The 15,849-nt window shown below is 46.3% G+C and overlaps 1 protein-coding gene across 6 annotated transcripts in view; it reads left to right on the forward strand.

The window, feature by feature from the left end:
* bahcc1a (BAH domain and coiled-coil containing 1a) overlaps positions 1-15,849 on the forward strand; it is a 46,684-nt gene that overhangs the window by 2,979 nt on the left and 27,856 nt on the right. The window lies entirely within an intron of this gene.

Below are 15,849 nucleotides of genomic sequence, written 5' to 3' on the forward strand. Positions count from 1 at the left end.
ACGATATTTATGTGATGTTATTCAATTAATTTTACTTTAATGTGATAAGAAATTAATATTGTCAATCTGCATAAGAAAATGATCATACAGCAATGGCGCAATAAATGATACGTGAGCTGATAAGCAACGATATCAGTGCTAGTAGAATGAGAACTGCTATAAAGTGCCAAGGCGGATGGATTTTACATCATTCCTTCATCGATTAGCATTTCTGATGCGCTGATGAAATACACAAAAACAGTTACTATGCTAACGTTTTGTAACATAGCAACCCGAGCAGTGAAAATACCGAGACAGATGGATAAGGATTTCAAATCTTGCCATTTATTCACGCCTAATTTCCAATGGCAAGTGATTATATGCTAACATGCTAGCTGGTTGGTATGCTAACAAAATGCAAAATGGCTACTTGAGTAGAATTACATCAAGCTAAGGAATTGACATATGGGTTGGTAGTCAGGCAGTATTTGTAATGAGAAATGGTGAACCGCTAACATGCTAACAGTTGGTATGCTAACATATAGCAAGATAGCAACCTGATCGGCAAAGGTACTTAAACTGGACTGCTACAAATGGTACTATTTCCCATGACATCTGATGTCATAGCAATGTGATATGGATATTTGGTCAAAGTAATTACGGCAGGGTCTCTGCATGCATAAGGAGATCAAATTAAAACCACTTTAAGGCCACATTTCGATCACATTCTGAACAAAATGTGAGCCCATAACAAAAAGCTGCCCCCCCCTCCGTTCCTACGACAACCCAAAGATTATTGATGCTTCCGCCCATTCTAATCTCTGTGCCGCCACAACATAAAAACATTAAGAAAAGACAGCAAAGCTGTTCCGTGTTCTTTGAATGACACATTTGAGGATCAAGTGTTGTGTTTGAGGATAATCAAGGCCTTCATTGTTGACGAGGCGTCTCGGGCATGCGTCGCAGAGGGTCGCGGCCGTGCATGCAAAACCTCGCTTTGTCACTTTGCGTTGACGCCGTCGCCTCGTGGACGAGGGCTGCCTGTGTGAGCGGGGGGTTGGGGAGTGGGGGGGAGTGGAGGGTGGCGATGGGGGCGGGCGTCCTCCCGTGTTGGCCTTCAAAGCGTCGGGGTGCAAATGTGTTCGCGGTGCACGCGCCAGCTTTGACAAGTGACTCGGGCGTATTTACATTTCTGACACGGCGTTAATTTATCATTTATAAAGCAGCTACAGAGACAACCACATTTTTGTCCAACTTGTGTGCGTATATTTCCGAAACACAAAAAATGTAAACACTTGTTTTTGCTCCCATTTCTACAAACTAGCAGTCAGCATACAATTGTGCATATTTCAGAGTGGGCGGCCGAGGCACACCTGTGCAATAAGCATGCTGCGTAATTTAGCATGTTAGCATGCTACACCTGCGAGGTGGATGGACTATCTTCGCAAAGGAGAAGCAAGCGCTTATCAATTTGGCAACAATTTTTGAGAGGAGGAGGCTTTCTGTGGAACTCATAAAAAAATGGACACAGAAGCAAAATTTGATGTTTTTCCTCTGTGTATACATTTAGGAAACATGCAACTTTGGGGAGTTTATTCCGAGTTAGTTGGTGGGAGGAAAATATATTCATAGTACTATTACAGTGTTTTTCTTTCTTTTAGATTTATGGCAGTTGACATTTTGTTGTGGGGAGGTTATTATGCACATCACATTTTGATCTTGGAAAAGCAGAAGCGCTTCCGAACACAGATTCAGAACCAATTATGTGACAAATAGGCCTTTTGGGCACGTAGATAACATCTCAGATTCTTCACTTCATGAGTCATGAAAAATGGACAAAAAATGAAAGCGTTTATATTTTTGCTCGGCGGATTCAATTAGAAAACATCCAAAAATGAACTTTTGGGAGTTTAATCTACGTTACTTGATGGCAAGATTTTTGCGACTATTTTTATGTTTATATTCTTTCATATTTATATATATTCCGTCAACACTGACACTTGATATTGATTTCTCCACACCCAATAAAATAGCCGTATGTTCAATTTGTTCCGATGTAACCATCAAATAGCTCTTTTGTACTTTCCACTGACACGGGGAGGCTAAATAACAAAGAGCTATAAATGCATTTGCAAAATAGTCTCCTTCACACACCAAAAAAATGATGTGGAATGCGGAGAATTTATTAGCCTTTCATCACTCAGCATTCATGTTTGCTTATGACACACACACACACACACACACACACACACACACACACACACACACACACACACACACACACACACACACACACACACACACACACACACACACACACACACACACGCGCGGGCACGTAGAAAAGGATGGACCGACTATCTTTTGTGCTGCAGCAAGACGAAAGACTGCAAATGCCAGCGCTCCAGTGCAGTGAACACAGGTGGCTTATTGTTCTCGCCGCTCTCGTCACTTTTGGGCGTGACTGGAGGGAACCTTATCTCTCCGTACAGCCTTTAAAACGCGTTGAATTCTCCGCACATTTTTATCTCTCTCATTCGCAATTTCTTTCGTTGGAATATTGGGAGTACGGTGATGTATTTTAAAATAAAAAAAGAACCTGACACACGTCTTTCTTTTACAGCACCACATGCAGTGCCAAGCTACTTACTGTATTATCTATGAGACATTTATTGTATCATATTTAAAATGAGATTCCAAGCGTAAAACGTATGCTTTATGACAGAGGTGTCTTAACCTTTCCTACGGAGGGCTGCGTAAAGAAAGATTAAAGGATGTTAATTTTTACATTTTGTTTACTAAACATGGCAAAAGCAATGCTAAGCAGTTATATTGTACCGATGTGGCCGCATTTGTTACATTTAATTTTATATATTTTTGACGATTTTAGTTTATACATTGGTTTTACCTTTTACAAGGCTAAGCTATTTCATTTTTTTGGAAAATGCTATTGTTGCTATGTCAATACAATTCTACCCAACCCTTAAAGATGATCTGTTCATCCAGCCTGTACAATCACATTCATTCATAATTGTCTGAAAATTTCTATTGTTGATGTCCATGTACAAGTTTAAAAAAAAAAACCGCGAACCACTGTTCATAGCAAATGCAATAACAAACTGAAATGGAGTCTAAAACACAAAGTGAAGCGGCTTGGCCCCTAATTAACTCAACTTATCCACCTCGTGAAAAGACCTCTCAAAGTAACTTTTATGTCTCAACCCTAAAAAATACATGTTCCAAAACCCAAAGAAACAAAACCTCTCGGGTAGGATGTCCGTTGTTAGTCATTAATGTCCCCGTCCATTGTCTTATATGCTAGCGACGTTAGCCCCACTGAGTATCTTGTTTGCCCAGTGCATCGGATCCCCTCGGGGACTAACTCGCACACTGGTTGACATCAATATTTAACAGACGCGATGAATATTTCAAGGTGGGTGTAGAACAAAAAAGTGTCACGATAAGGTGTGCAATACTTTCAGTAATACTGAACTATATTCATGATTCTGTTTGAGTAAAAAAGCGAAGCGTGGTGAGTCTCCGTCACCATAAACTTTCACAATCAAAAATTACATTTCCAGAGGATGACTTAATTGTTAATGTACATTTTAATAAATGATAGCTGTGAAAAGGGACACAAACTTCTATTTTCAGCCAAGAAAAATGAAGGTGATACACTGTTTGCTACAGTGGGCCACAAAAAAATGGTATTACGGGCTGGATCTGGCCACCAGGGCCTCAAGTTTGATACGAAACAGTGAAAACACCGGATTACATGAGAAATTTAAATTTGTAGAAAAACACACTGCGACCTTGTCAGTTCATTTTCATTTTAAGAGCATTTGTGACGCGTGCCAGGTGGCCGGTTTACGGTCGCTCATTGCCGAACGTGACCGCGGATCAACTTTTTCCTCCCCGAGTTGTAAAGTCATTTAATGCGCTCAAATTCAGCGAGTCCATTGACGAGGTTGCGGAAGGGGGTAACGCTATCGTCTGTTGACTTGGGGGACAGTTTGCACTTGGCTGTGGCGGGGACGCGCTGGAAGCGGCCTTTATGGCGAGGGGCTCGTCTTTCAGCCATATTGTTTGAATCGCCGCGCCTTGACGGAGGTGCGCTCGTGTGAAAGCAGCTGTGGGGCGGAGGGAGGGAGGGGGGGGATCTGTAGCGAGAGGTCATATTTGTGTCATCCCGCACGCTCAAACTTCCACTTCCTTTGCATCTCCCCTCGCTTCCCTTTTCCGCAAGCCGTTCTTTGCAGGAAGAGCCCTATGTCTGGGAAGCGGCGGCCTTCCTGCCACTTGGGCTCGAGCCGCCGTCCCTTCAGCCCTGGACCATTGTTGGCCAGCCCGGCTTTGTGCGTGTGTTTTACGGCTGCTGTTAAAGATAAAAAACAGCCCCGTCCACCCCCTTTATTGTTCTCTTGTAGGATGTCCCTGTCATTCTCCCAGTTTTTACGTCCGAGCAGCTTCCCCCTTCAAAGGTTAGCCGGGCTGTCTGCCGTCTCGCTCTCCCCCACTTTTTTTCCCTTAACCAAAGGGGAATAAATAACTTTACAGAGACTTTTATTGAACGTCTCATTGCTGGAATATCCCGTGGGTCTGAGGACGCTTCAAAGACAAACACAGGTGTCTGGAGGGATTAGCAAAAGGGCCGCTTACGACCCGAGCCTTTAAAAAGAATCAAGCCGAGTGAGCGGGGTACGGGTCGATTGTGACCGGGGCTGTTTACAACAACCGATAAAAACGACGTTGTTTTGGCCGTTTTGTGACATCCAGTCAAGGGTATTCACGAGATGTCTTTTGATAGTGCCACCGACTGGCCTGGCATGCACACTACAGTGTTTTCAGGCAATTTAAGGGTAGTTTAGGTTATCCAATAAAAGCCTCCAGTTGCACATTGGGTCGGTCTCCCAAACAGTCAAGGTGGGGTTTTTTTTTGAAGAAAAGAAAATACATTTTATCATGTAAATATTGTACCAAACAGTCGGTGTTGTTTTTTTATAACGAAAAATAAAATACATTTTATGACGTAAATATTGTAGGTACTGCAGTATTTTTGAGGGTGTGGTCTTATGAGTGACAGCAAAATCTGGAGTCAGTCAGTCTGCGTGTCAGAGTCTGAGTGTGAGTTGTGGTCTACAGCAGCTTTGTGACTATTTCCATTTTGTATTTGACTGTTTGTACTACTTCAACAAACCACTAAAAATCATCATTACAGTACCTTGAGTGCTCCATTGACTTTTCACTTCAGTCCAATGGCAGCAGATCAGAAGCTTATTAGACCCTTAAATTTGGCACACGACAAAGACAAATTAATGATGACAGATTTGATCGAGCAACAACTTATTACTCAAATAAAAAAAAAAAATAGTGCTGTTGTCTTTAACTGAATCCCAAATTCTTTTGAAGACAAACGATGACTCACAAAGTCACACATTCATTTCTATCGACGTAGTTTTACATGAAATCTGCTTTTTGTAACCCAGCTTCAGCAGCTGCACTGACAGAACATGGGGTTTGGGCCAAAATCCATTCGGATTTGACTCCGAGCAAGCCCATCCGCCTTGTCTCCAGCCGAGGTTGGGTGGGGGGTGGCGTGATTTTGGCATGTCACAGGCTCGTTCGGGGATTGCAGCGAGATGACATCACCGACACATCCCCCCCCGCAGAGTGCAAACCTGGGCAAAATGGCACCTCGCTGGCGTTTCTGCCAAACCCCCAACACTCCCACTGGAACCCAAGTAATTTACAATGGCAACCGAAATGTCTTCCTGCCTCGCACTACAACTCCGGAGTGCATTAGATTGGCAGCAAATGGCACAACCTCATCGATTGCCACCGCCTGCAAATGGCCGATTGTTGCCATTAAGATTAGGAATAGCCATAATAACCCATTAATTGTTGAATAATGGCGTCTGGAAGGTAAAAATAGAATGCCACCAGCAGAGGCGCTGTTGAGTCTAACAGAAGACTAGCACGAAATGAGCTAAAATTCAAGAACTCTTCTCAGAAAGGCAAAAAAGGATTTTGGCCAGCGAGTGGCCTCGCCGCCTCCGAGAGGGCACTTGAAACGCTGCGCCACCCACACTCCCCCGCTTGGCGTGTTGCCACAAAGCCCGCTGGCCCGGAGCACGGGGCGTGTACGCCGCGCCAAAACACAAAGGAGACCCACGGATGAGCGTGGCGGTCGGCCTAGCGGCTTCTTGTATCAGCTTTCAGGGCGCTGAATTTCATAAGTGTAGCCCTCATCTATTTTTATGCTCGGTGCGGAGGAGAGAAGAATCCAGCTGGGTTTGCAAAGTATTTCTTCACTTCCCATGACCAACAAAAAAGGACTGGAAATACATTACGGCACAGTGAATAGATTTTCTTTTTTCCAAACTGCTCTTTTCTGATTGGCCGGCCCACCTCAACGAGTGGCGGCGTTGCGTCCGGGTGACAGCTGTTGGACATTATTAACGGCTCATGCAGAAAATCCAGATTACTTGTTTTTTAATTTCAAATGTATTATTCTAAGCGCTCAGTGACGGGAACACACACACACGCGCACACACACAAAGAGGGGGGGGGGGACCATTGTGCCCTATTGTTGTCAGCAGATTTGTGGCGAGAAATAACACTTGGGGTTTGCACGCATGTGTGTGTGTGCGCGCCCTTTCCAGGACAGCATGACTCAAGCCAGGCACCCCATGGTTGATTTGGAGGCCCAGACAGGTGCATTGTTAACCCTCCAACGTCTCAGTCGGTCCCTGCAGGATCTGCGGGAAGAGTTCTCCCATCAGGACTCCAGCCCTTAATGCACCATGTCTAGAGGCCACCAACCTAGCGGGGGAGGCGAGGGGGGGATCTGAATTTATTTTGCATACATGGGATTCAGCTCAGCAGTTGTTCGTGTGTTTGCTTTCTTCTTGGGAGGTTTTGGTGGCCGTGTGTTTGTTTGTTTGTTTGTTTGTTTGCTGGATTAAGCAAAAAACGACTGAACCGCCAAACTCAGAGGGTGGAGGGCCTGAATTGAATTGGGCCGTGGTGGATCTGGTTAAGGGTAAAAGATTTCAGGGTTGGCTCACCCAAGACCATTTTATTCATATTTTTATATTGTGTGCTGCTCGTGTCCACAATAGCAGAATTTCCTTATAACGAGTGTAAGGTAGTTATCTTTTCTCGAAAGGCAACTTTGTAAAAATAAAAGGCCGGCGTTATCTTTGCAGTGTGCGCAAGGACATCGCTTTCGTTCACGAATGACGGCACGGAAGGCTGTCGTTGCGTGTGTCACTCAAGATAATGAGCTTGATAAAGCGTCTCCAGTTAAGTGCATTTTTTTTGCTGCGACCAGCAAGTCCTTCTCGCACAAGTCCAAAATATCAAGAATCAAATTTGAGAGCCGGCAGAGGTTGTGCCGCTAAACATATGTGACCATTTGCCATTAAATATACATGGCGAGATGCTTCTTAAGGATGCGTCACGCCGTTGGTGAGAAAACAAAGATTAGCATCAGGAATTCCATTTTAATAAGTCTCAGGAGACCCTCTAACCAGCTGTCTTGTCCTCAATCCAAAGGGGACTTGTTGCTCGGTTGTCTTCATTCTTTTTCTTTCTCTGTCTTGGTCCTCTGCTAACTTTCATTAAAATATTATTATTATTTTAGCATTTTAAGATGATTTTTTTCATGTTGCATGTTCATTGGTGATCTTTCCATATCTGTCCTTGAACAACTCATTGCTTGTCCTCTCTCAGATCGCTCTCAGGTTTTCTTTTTGGTCCCATGGGCCGCTAAGCTACACTCCCTCTTCCCTCGGATACTGCAGCATGTCCCGAGGATGTGGAGGCAAACGACGGAGGGCTCGGCAACAGATGTGCATTTGTCCGTCGGCGCTGCATGCATTAGCTCTCCCAGTTCGCCGAGCGCGGCCGCTGACCTCCTTTCTGGTGGCCGTGTGTGTGTGTGTGTGTGTGCGTGTGTGTGTGTGGGGGGGGGGGGGGCGCTGAGTGAGATGGTGTGTTTTCACAAGGACAGACCGACAGTCAGACAATCAGCCAGACTCGACGGGCATTGTCGCATGCTGTCATACACTCGCCGGTGCATGGCAAAGTGACGCAAACACGCGGTTGTCACACGCGCTAACACATCTCGTTTCCCAAGAGGCCACGGGGCCGGCGAGATGGAGCGAGCGTCTGCTTTGACTGTTTACATCTAATTATAGTGACAGAACTATTTCGGCAATCGCGGCTGAAGCTTTTTATATTTTTCCTACCGGAGAGCGAGAGAGAGCGAAAGAGATGGGGCGAAAAAAAAGCTCCGACAGGCTTTTCTCACAATGGAAAGTGGTTATCTCATAGCCTCAGCGCAGCAAGCTCATAGTACAGTTACAAGAGTAGGCGGGAGTGGGAGGGAGGCGGAGGGCGCTCACCCTGGATCGTAAGCCCTCTTGTCCTCGCGTAACACCAACGTGCAAATTTACGAGAAGCCTGGCGATATATATTTCCCCCCATTAGTCAGGGTAATACGCTCATCGGGGCCATCGCCGCCGGAGAAGAGTCATTTGGCCACCTCTGCCCGGCGCTCCCGCCGTCCATCAAGCCAAGTCAAAACAAAAGGAGGGAGAGAGTCCAAGCCAGGGATTAACTTGTGTAAAAATGTATCTCGCGTTAAAGAGACGGGGGCAGAGCGGGAGTTAATCCTCGAGCTTGGTGGCTGATATGCAGCCGAGTAGCTCTTATTACCTGAGGGGAGGAGGGGAGAAGGGGCACTTGGCAAGAATCCTCACAAAACAAATAATTACGCTCGCCGCCACCCAAAATATATGTCGAGTTTTCGTAGCTCCTTCCTTCCGCGCGGATACCAACAAGATGAATTGGACGAGTTCCAAGAGAGGATTTGAAGCATCTAGTTGAATTTATGGCGCGTGACACTTGTTGCTATACGATGACATCACATTATTTATGGAGCTGCTTTCGCAAGCCCCATCATGGTTTAGCATACCAAAACCAACCAAAATCAAGTCAAAACATGGCGGGAGCTGGATGCAACCTGAGACAGGTGTTCCCATCCCCCACCTAAATACATAACACACACACAATGGGAACAAACGGCTGCGTTCAGCACAAGTCAACTGTGGCTGCTCTGCAACATTCAGCTCGATGGCAAGCAAATTAATTAGCTTGCGCGGAGATAACGGCGCACTGTCAAGGCAAGGTGTAACACGACGGCTATAATGATCGCTCCATTGTGAGCGTGTCGAGGAGAGCGGCTGATTAATCGTGGGAGGAAGTGACAGGCAAGTACAGTCAAGGAAGGCTCCCTATGATTGGTCAGTTCCCAGAATTGGCCTACCTCGTGTACAGAGAGCCTCAAAGAGATTTTTATTTTTTAGAAATTGCTTCAATTTGCCAACGTTGGATCTTCTCAAGTTGGCTAATTTGCCATTTTATTGGTTTTCAGATATTTGGGTTTGAAGAGACTCACCAGGCTAACGTGAAGATCAGCAGACATTTTAGTGTCATTCGAGCCGTTCTTTTATTTCCTTTCCAAACTCGTCCTGGATATTTTGTCTGCTAAATTTCATCTGCCAGTATGTTATAAAGTAAAGATGTTAAAATGGGAAAAATCCATAGTTTCTGTTTTGATGGATGAAATTCTGCCCAATTTCTCAAAGCATGTAATGCGAGCGGAACATCGCGTCAAAGTTAAATGATTTCAAGCATTTGCCATAAAAAAAAAAGGTCGAGAGGGCCCATTTGTCAAACATTTAAGCAATTATTCCACCATTATTATTTTCTGAAGGCACTAGAGAGGTGCTGGGAGCGCACACATCCGCGCACACATATCCGTAACACGGTGCTAGAGTCAAGAGTCACGGGATTGATGTGGCACAAGTGGGACACGGCCGGGGCCGGTTCCCAGTATTCATCTTGATCCCGCACGCTGACAGACGAGCTCCAGCTGCGGCCGCACCAGCGTGTATGTCTGCGCTCGGGAACCCGGTCTCGGCTCTGTCAGCCGTCGAAGAAAAGTAAACTATTAGTGGCGGGAGAAGGCAATTATTCCAGCGAAGAATTAGAAGCGCTTGTAATTGCCGTGAGGTTGGGCAATGGTTACATGCTGGCTAAAGCTCTGACAGAGCACTCGCTTGGCTGGCTCTCAACGCTCGCTGGATGCCTTTTGGTTCTACCGCATAATTGGGGGCGCACGTGTGGGTGACTGCCATGTGGATCTGTGATTAAACTTCCATTCGAGCGTGGTTTGCCGAGCTACTCCCGCGCCTCGTTCCTCGATTGCATTATCGCCAGCAAATGTCTGCGTCGTATTATGCAACCTTGTTCTCCACCCCAGTGCCGGAGCTGTTAGGAGGGCATCGGAAATCTATCAGAAGGCCACATGCGGATCGAGGTTTGGGGAAGGTTAAGAGGTCAGGCGGAGAAACAAAATCACGTGGTTGGTTTTCTGCTGATTGCTTCCAGGGTGAGTCATGGGTCTTAGATAGCCGAGAATGTTTAAAGAGTTACCCGGGGGGATTAGATGAAACCTTTACGAGGTTTCCTCACAAGGGAGGGTTTGCTGTAGATTATTTACTTAGACGGCCGAGATTATTTAGCAGTAATTTACCCCCCCCCCCCCCCCCCCCCGATTGAAAAGGGTAAAAAAAATTCACCAACAGTCGAGAGATGGAAAGTGAGTGGATCAATATTGCCGACAGTTGGCTTTAGGAGGATATTCATTTGGGAGAAGCGGGGAATGAAAATATTACAGTGGAAAGTGGAGCCTCGCTGTTATTTTAGAAACGTAGCGGGGACCGGCGTTGTATTCACACCATTCCTGCTCCCGGTTCCCATTTAACAGATCTCCTTTCAGAAAGCGGAGCTGCTTTGAGGATCGATACGGCCGCGCCGTCCACCGTACGCACACGCACACTTTTTACGTCTCATCTGACATTCAAAAGAGTTTTCTCCGGCGTTGTGGCTTCTCTTTCCAACCGAGCAGATGGCGAACACTCACGTTGAAAGCAGATCCTAAGTCCTTTTGGACCCTCATCAATCCACCTCAGATTGTCCTGTGAGGGGCTCGAGTTTCCAAGGACCGACTGGGCCTTCCTAGCTCCGCCCCCCTCCAAGTAGACCTTAGTCTCAGCCTTCCTGTCTTGCAATTAAAGCGCACAACGGCGTAAACAAAGTTGACTAGAATGTTGCACTCTCTTAACCTAGATTGCCTCGTCCCAGCGTGGACGGATAATTTCGTCGAGTTTGCCAACAGTCCCCCTGCCGCCCTTTTCATATGCGACCGAAGACACGGGACATAATTGGGCACACATGCCGCTTTGAGGACTCACGTTTAAGAGAGTCTGCCAAGCCAAACGGTACGTTCACAAAGAGCAAAGCTATACCGGTGCACCATCTGGACAACGATTGTGCGTGTGTGTGCGCACAAAAGTTGTGCGTCTGCTTGAGCGCGAAGATTAAGCCTATCGAGGGAGACCTCATACTGCCCCTGCTTCAGTCTACTGATTTATGGGTTTGTGTAGGAAATCGCTCATTTGTCACTTCTCATCTCTTTTTTCCCCTCATCATCCCCCCTCCCCTTCTGCTTGCACTCGCAATGGTCGCTCAAATATTTTTCCTGAGAAAGGAGCAGCCAGGAAGAAGGCAATTTATTTCTATTGAAACACAAACCGTTTAAATAGACATTTAGAAAATTCACACATCTTAGATGAGAACATAATTGTTGGAACTAAAAAAAAAAAAGCTTCCATCTTTAAAAATTTCACAGCCCCACTACAAAAAACATCTTTTGTCTTCTGTCTTCTTTTCATGAGCAAGGCGATGGTGCTGTAATACTTCTAGCGTACATCGCGCTGTGGCTAATAGCTCCTTGTCAATACATTAGCACGCAGAGGTCCTGGCGAGGTCAGCAGCAGTCTGGAGCCTAGTGTGTGCAATCGTGCACTCCCGGTGTGTTTATGTGCCTCCGTGCACCTAACTCGCTCAGGTGCTGGCCGTAAATCTGTCTCGGTCTTCCCGGGCCATGCCGAGGCCACGGCATGGGCGGCCGGGGTGTTACCTCCTTCAAAGGGGAGGGGGGGGTTGAGAGATAAATCAGGAAAGGGGGGAGGGCTTAATGAAAGCTCAGTGGGCTCAGATAATTATGGGAATGGCTGATAGAAATCAGGCTCTTTCTCAAAGAAGTCAATTAACCCGCTTCCCTTCTTGGCCTAATTATGCTGCTCCACCAATTCCTTTAGAGTCACGCTTAGCTTGGTATGCACACTCATGCTATTGCAGGTTACAATCCCCCCCCCCATTCGTACCCCCCCCCCCACACACACACACACACACACACACACATACACACTGATCCTGCATTTACACCTAAAGTTCCAAAACTTTGCACAGCAATCCTATACAAAATCATCAACACCAAAAATTCAACAGACATGCTTCCCTGCTCCATAAAAAATATTCACGGGTCTCACGAGAGTAATACTTCCCAAGCTCCATCGGCTTTCGTCACGGAAAAACATTCACAGCAAAAAAAAATCGAGTCAGAGCCCCCACAGACCAAACAACCAAAATTCGTCCAAATGTTCCGAGTTTACCCGTCAAGCGGAAATATAGTACCGGTTGGCGCCAGAAGGGAGCGCCTCACCAAGAGTCATCTGATCATTAGAGCACTAGCAGCTTCATTGCTGGTTGTGGTCAGGGTAAATAAGCGGTGTTGTAGAATGTCAACATGAGCAGGCGGCCTATTTCGCAGCACACGCTGTTGACATAACTGCCCTCTTATCTGGCGAGTGCAAAAAGCCCGACCTACCCCACAATAGAAAACGCCGCCAGAACAAATACAGAAAGAAAAACCAACATCCACATAAGGGAATCCGTCGAATGGCATTACGTAGCTGATGGTGACATCATCGTGGCTTTCAAGGAAATACCAGGCCATACTCCTCGTGGAGTCTTGAGTGTCTTGGTGATCGGGATGGAGAGACAAGGGGAGCGGCACTGCTTTGTATTTCAAAGCAACAGTCAAGTACCTGTGTCAAATGTTTTGACACCGGAATATAAGCATGTCAGTCAAGGTCCCTGTAGTAACTCCTCTTTATTCATCACTTGTGTTGCTCTTCATTCCCTCCTCTGCCTCCACCATTGTGGCCTCTGACTGCTTTGTTTGCATTGTGATAACCTGCTGAAAGCTGCCGGCGCTCGCTGGAAATGTGCTTCCTCCCTCTGGTTCTACCTTTTGATGCACATATTGCGAAATGAATCACAGCTAGCAGCCGCAAACGGAGGTCACCAGATGGGCCTCCTCCTCCTTGCTACTGTCTGGAAGAGGGACGTGCAGGACATAGCTGACGTCTCAAGCTGATCAAGTAACCAGAAGAGTTAAATATTTCTCTTTTGTTCTCCGTGTGAACTCAAATTACACTGAGGTCATCCGCGAGACCTTGAGCAGGCTGCTCGGCGTCTTTCGGCTCTCTTATCTTCTTTGTTCTGTCTCTGCGCCTCGACGGGGAGGATCAGATGGAGAGAAGCCAACGTTGTGTTTTCTCTCGCGCAGACTTGATCGTTTTTAAGGGCAAACAGGGATAGAACCGAGAGGACGGGAGCAAAGCGTGGACTTCAAATGAGTCCCAAATGTCTGGCTCTTGACCTAAAAGAAGGACAGGACATTCCCAAAATTTCTTGAAGCTGATTTACGGCCGGTGGTATGGAGAGTAAAATAAGATGTCCGATGGACAAAAAGAATGGCCCACAGCGGACAGCGAGGAAGTGCTTAAGAACCCAACATATGAGAAATGAAGGCCACTTTGAAGCACATACTTGATGGCAGCTGAGGGAAGACATCAAGGCAATGAGGAAGTGAAGGAACATGAGTTGAACAGTAGGAGGGAAGATAAAAAGGGTTAGGAAAGAGATGATGAAAGCAAAAAGAGACAAGACGTTCCAAAAAGCTGCCAATGAATTCAGAAGCCCGAGAATTAATCTGGTCCTCGTTGTATCGTTGATCGCGCGTTCATCTCACTCAAGTGGACTTCCGAGATCGGCAGAACATGCGAGACGAGGTCCAGCCGCGTTCTGCTTTTGCATAAAGTAGATCCATCTACCAGAGCGGGAGGCCAGACCACCCAGGACGCCGTCGGGAAAGAGCCGCTTTTCATGTGGCATGAACATATGTGCGGCACGAGGGAGCCATCTTGAAAAAACACTTTTTTTACTGCCTCCTGTACGACGTCATTACTTCTCGTTGCTACAGGACTGTGTCAGGGTGGAAAAGTGGAGCCGTATGATCACCCCCAGGGATGGCAAAACCCGCTCAGTCAAACCACATTCCAATTAGCCAATTCAGTTCCAAATTTAATAGGAGGAGAAAAAAGTGCTCAACGTGCGTTTTAATCGGCCTTTGTCTGGACATCACCTGGCTGCGTAAATGGATAAAGCCAATCAATATGTGGACATCCAGAGTTTTTTTAACAATATTTCCGGTGTAAGACAAAATCACAACAAGATCATTCTCGAATTCAAAATGGCCGCTTCCTGTTCGGTCGTGCAGATGTGTTTTAATGGGTGCCAAATGCAAGGTTTAGTGCCCTTACCATTGGCCCACTGGAGTCTCTTGACAACAATGCATTTTGGACTCCAGGCTACAATTTTGGTCTCTCTTGTTAACAATCTGCCTCGGGCAGAGTGTTTGTAACTTCGCCCCCCCTCTCGACGAGCGTGCTTTTCATCGCCGCGTTCAAGAGGGGGAGTCTCTGCAGTTGCCGCATTACACCAATAAAAAGATTTGTGGTCTGTATGACACAATTGTAGCCGGGCTGGTTTGAGCCCGGAAGCCAAATGTTAGGCGGCAGGGTGACAGCTCCAGAGAGAGCGAGGAGAGAAATCCCGTTTTGGATCGGCTCTGGGATAACTTTTTGGGAGGGCGGGGCTTATATCTGAAAGCTGTGACAATTTAAGTTCCTCCGTGCTTGATTAACTGTGTATGTGTGGATGAAAAACTGAGAGCAAAGTCTTGGATGTCAGCGAACAGTCTGAAGGGTGAAGGACTCCCCCGATGTTTGGCTGGCCCCGGGGGATTCCTCCCCACTTCCTCTCTAAACACTCATCCTGACTACAATGCTGGGAAGAAATGTGTCATTAACAGGGGGGGGGAGACCAAAATAATGTTTATGGGCTAAAGCAGCTCTGAAATCATTTTCCATATCAGTGCAACTGCATTGGCCCTGTGGGGGAGTAAATCTGATTTTCTCCTGCCTGTGCCAATGGGAAACATCATGGGAAATAAACAGATTGGATTGTTAGAAAGATGGCCTGGCGCAGCTGTGGGCGTCTTTATGTTTGGGTGTGTTGCTGTGTGTATGTGTGTGTGTGTGTGTGTGGAAAGAGGAAGAAAGACATTTTAAAAGCGGATGTTTAGCATGCATGCGTGAGATGGATGAGCTCCACTATGATAATGGCGATTTTATGCCTCGGGAATAACGATCCGGAAAGTAGGAAAGGGCTCTGAAAGCTTCTCGTGTTACAATAGGTCAGTTAACAAGCCGACTCCACAAACGTTTGGACAGGTAGAAAATGGCTTTCCACCAGGAGGTGTGGAACTGCTCTGCATACAAAGACAGCCAGCCAGACCTCTTGTATATTATCTTAACCAAGAGACAGACACTTTAGATTGGCTTTAATAGCTGGTGCAGGGGCGGTGGTGAGTCAATATAGTACAATGGAACTAAGGTGCTTGGAGAGTAAACACTCTGTAATAAGCTTGGAGCAAAAGTATAGCACCCTGGTCTGGGTTTAATATCGACTTCCTGTGACATCATAAACATGAAGCCAGCGTTACACGACTCTCGGCGGAGACCTTGCTTTTCTTGCCTGGGCTATTAA

Source organism: Syngnathus leptorhynchus, chromosome 16 (assembly GCF_054491065.1).
Source record: "Syngnathus leptorhynchus isolate UIUO chromosome 16, UIUO_Slep, whole genome shotgun sequence".
Lineage (NCBI taxonomy): Eukaryota > Metazoa > Chordata > Actinopteri > Syngnathiformes > Syngnathidae > Syngnathus > Syngnathus leptorhynchus.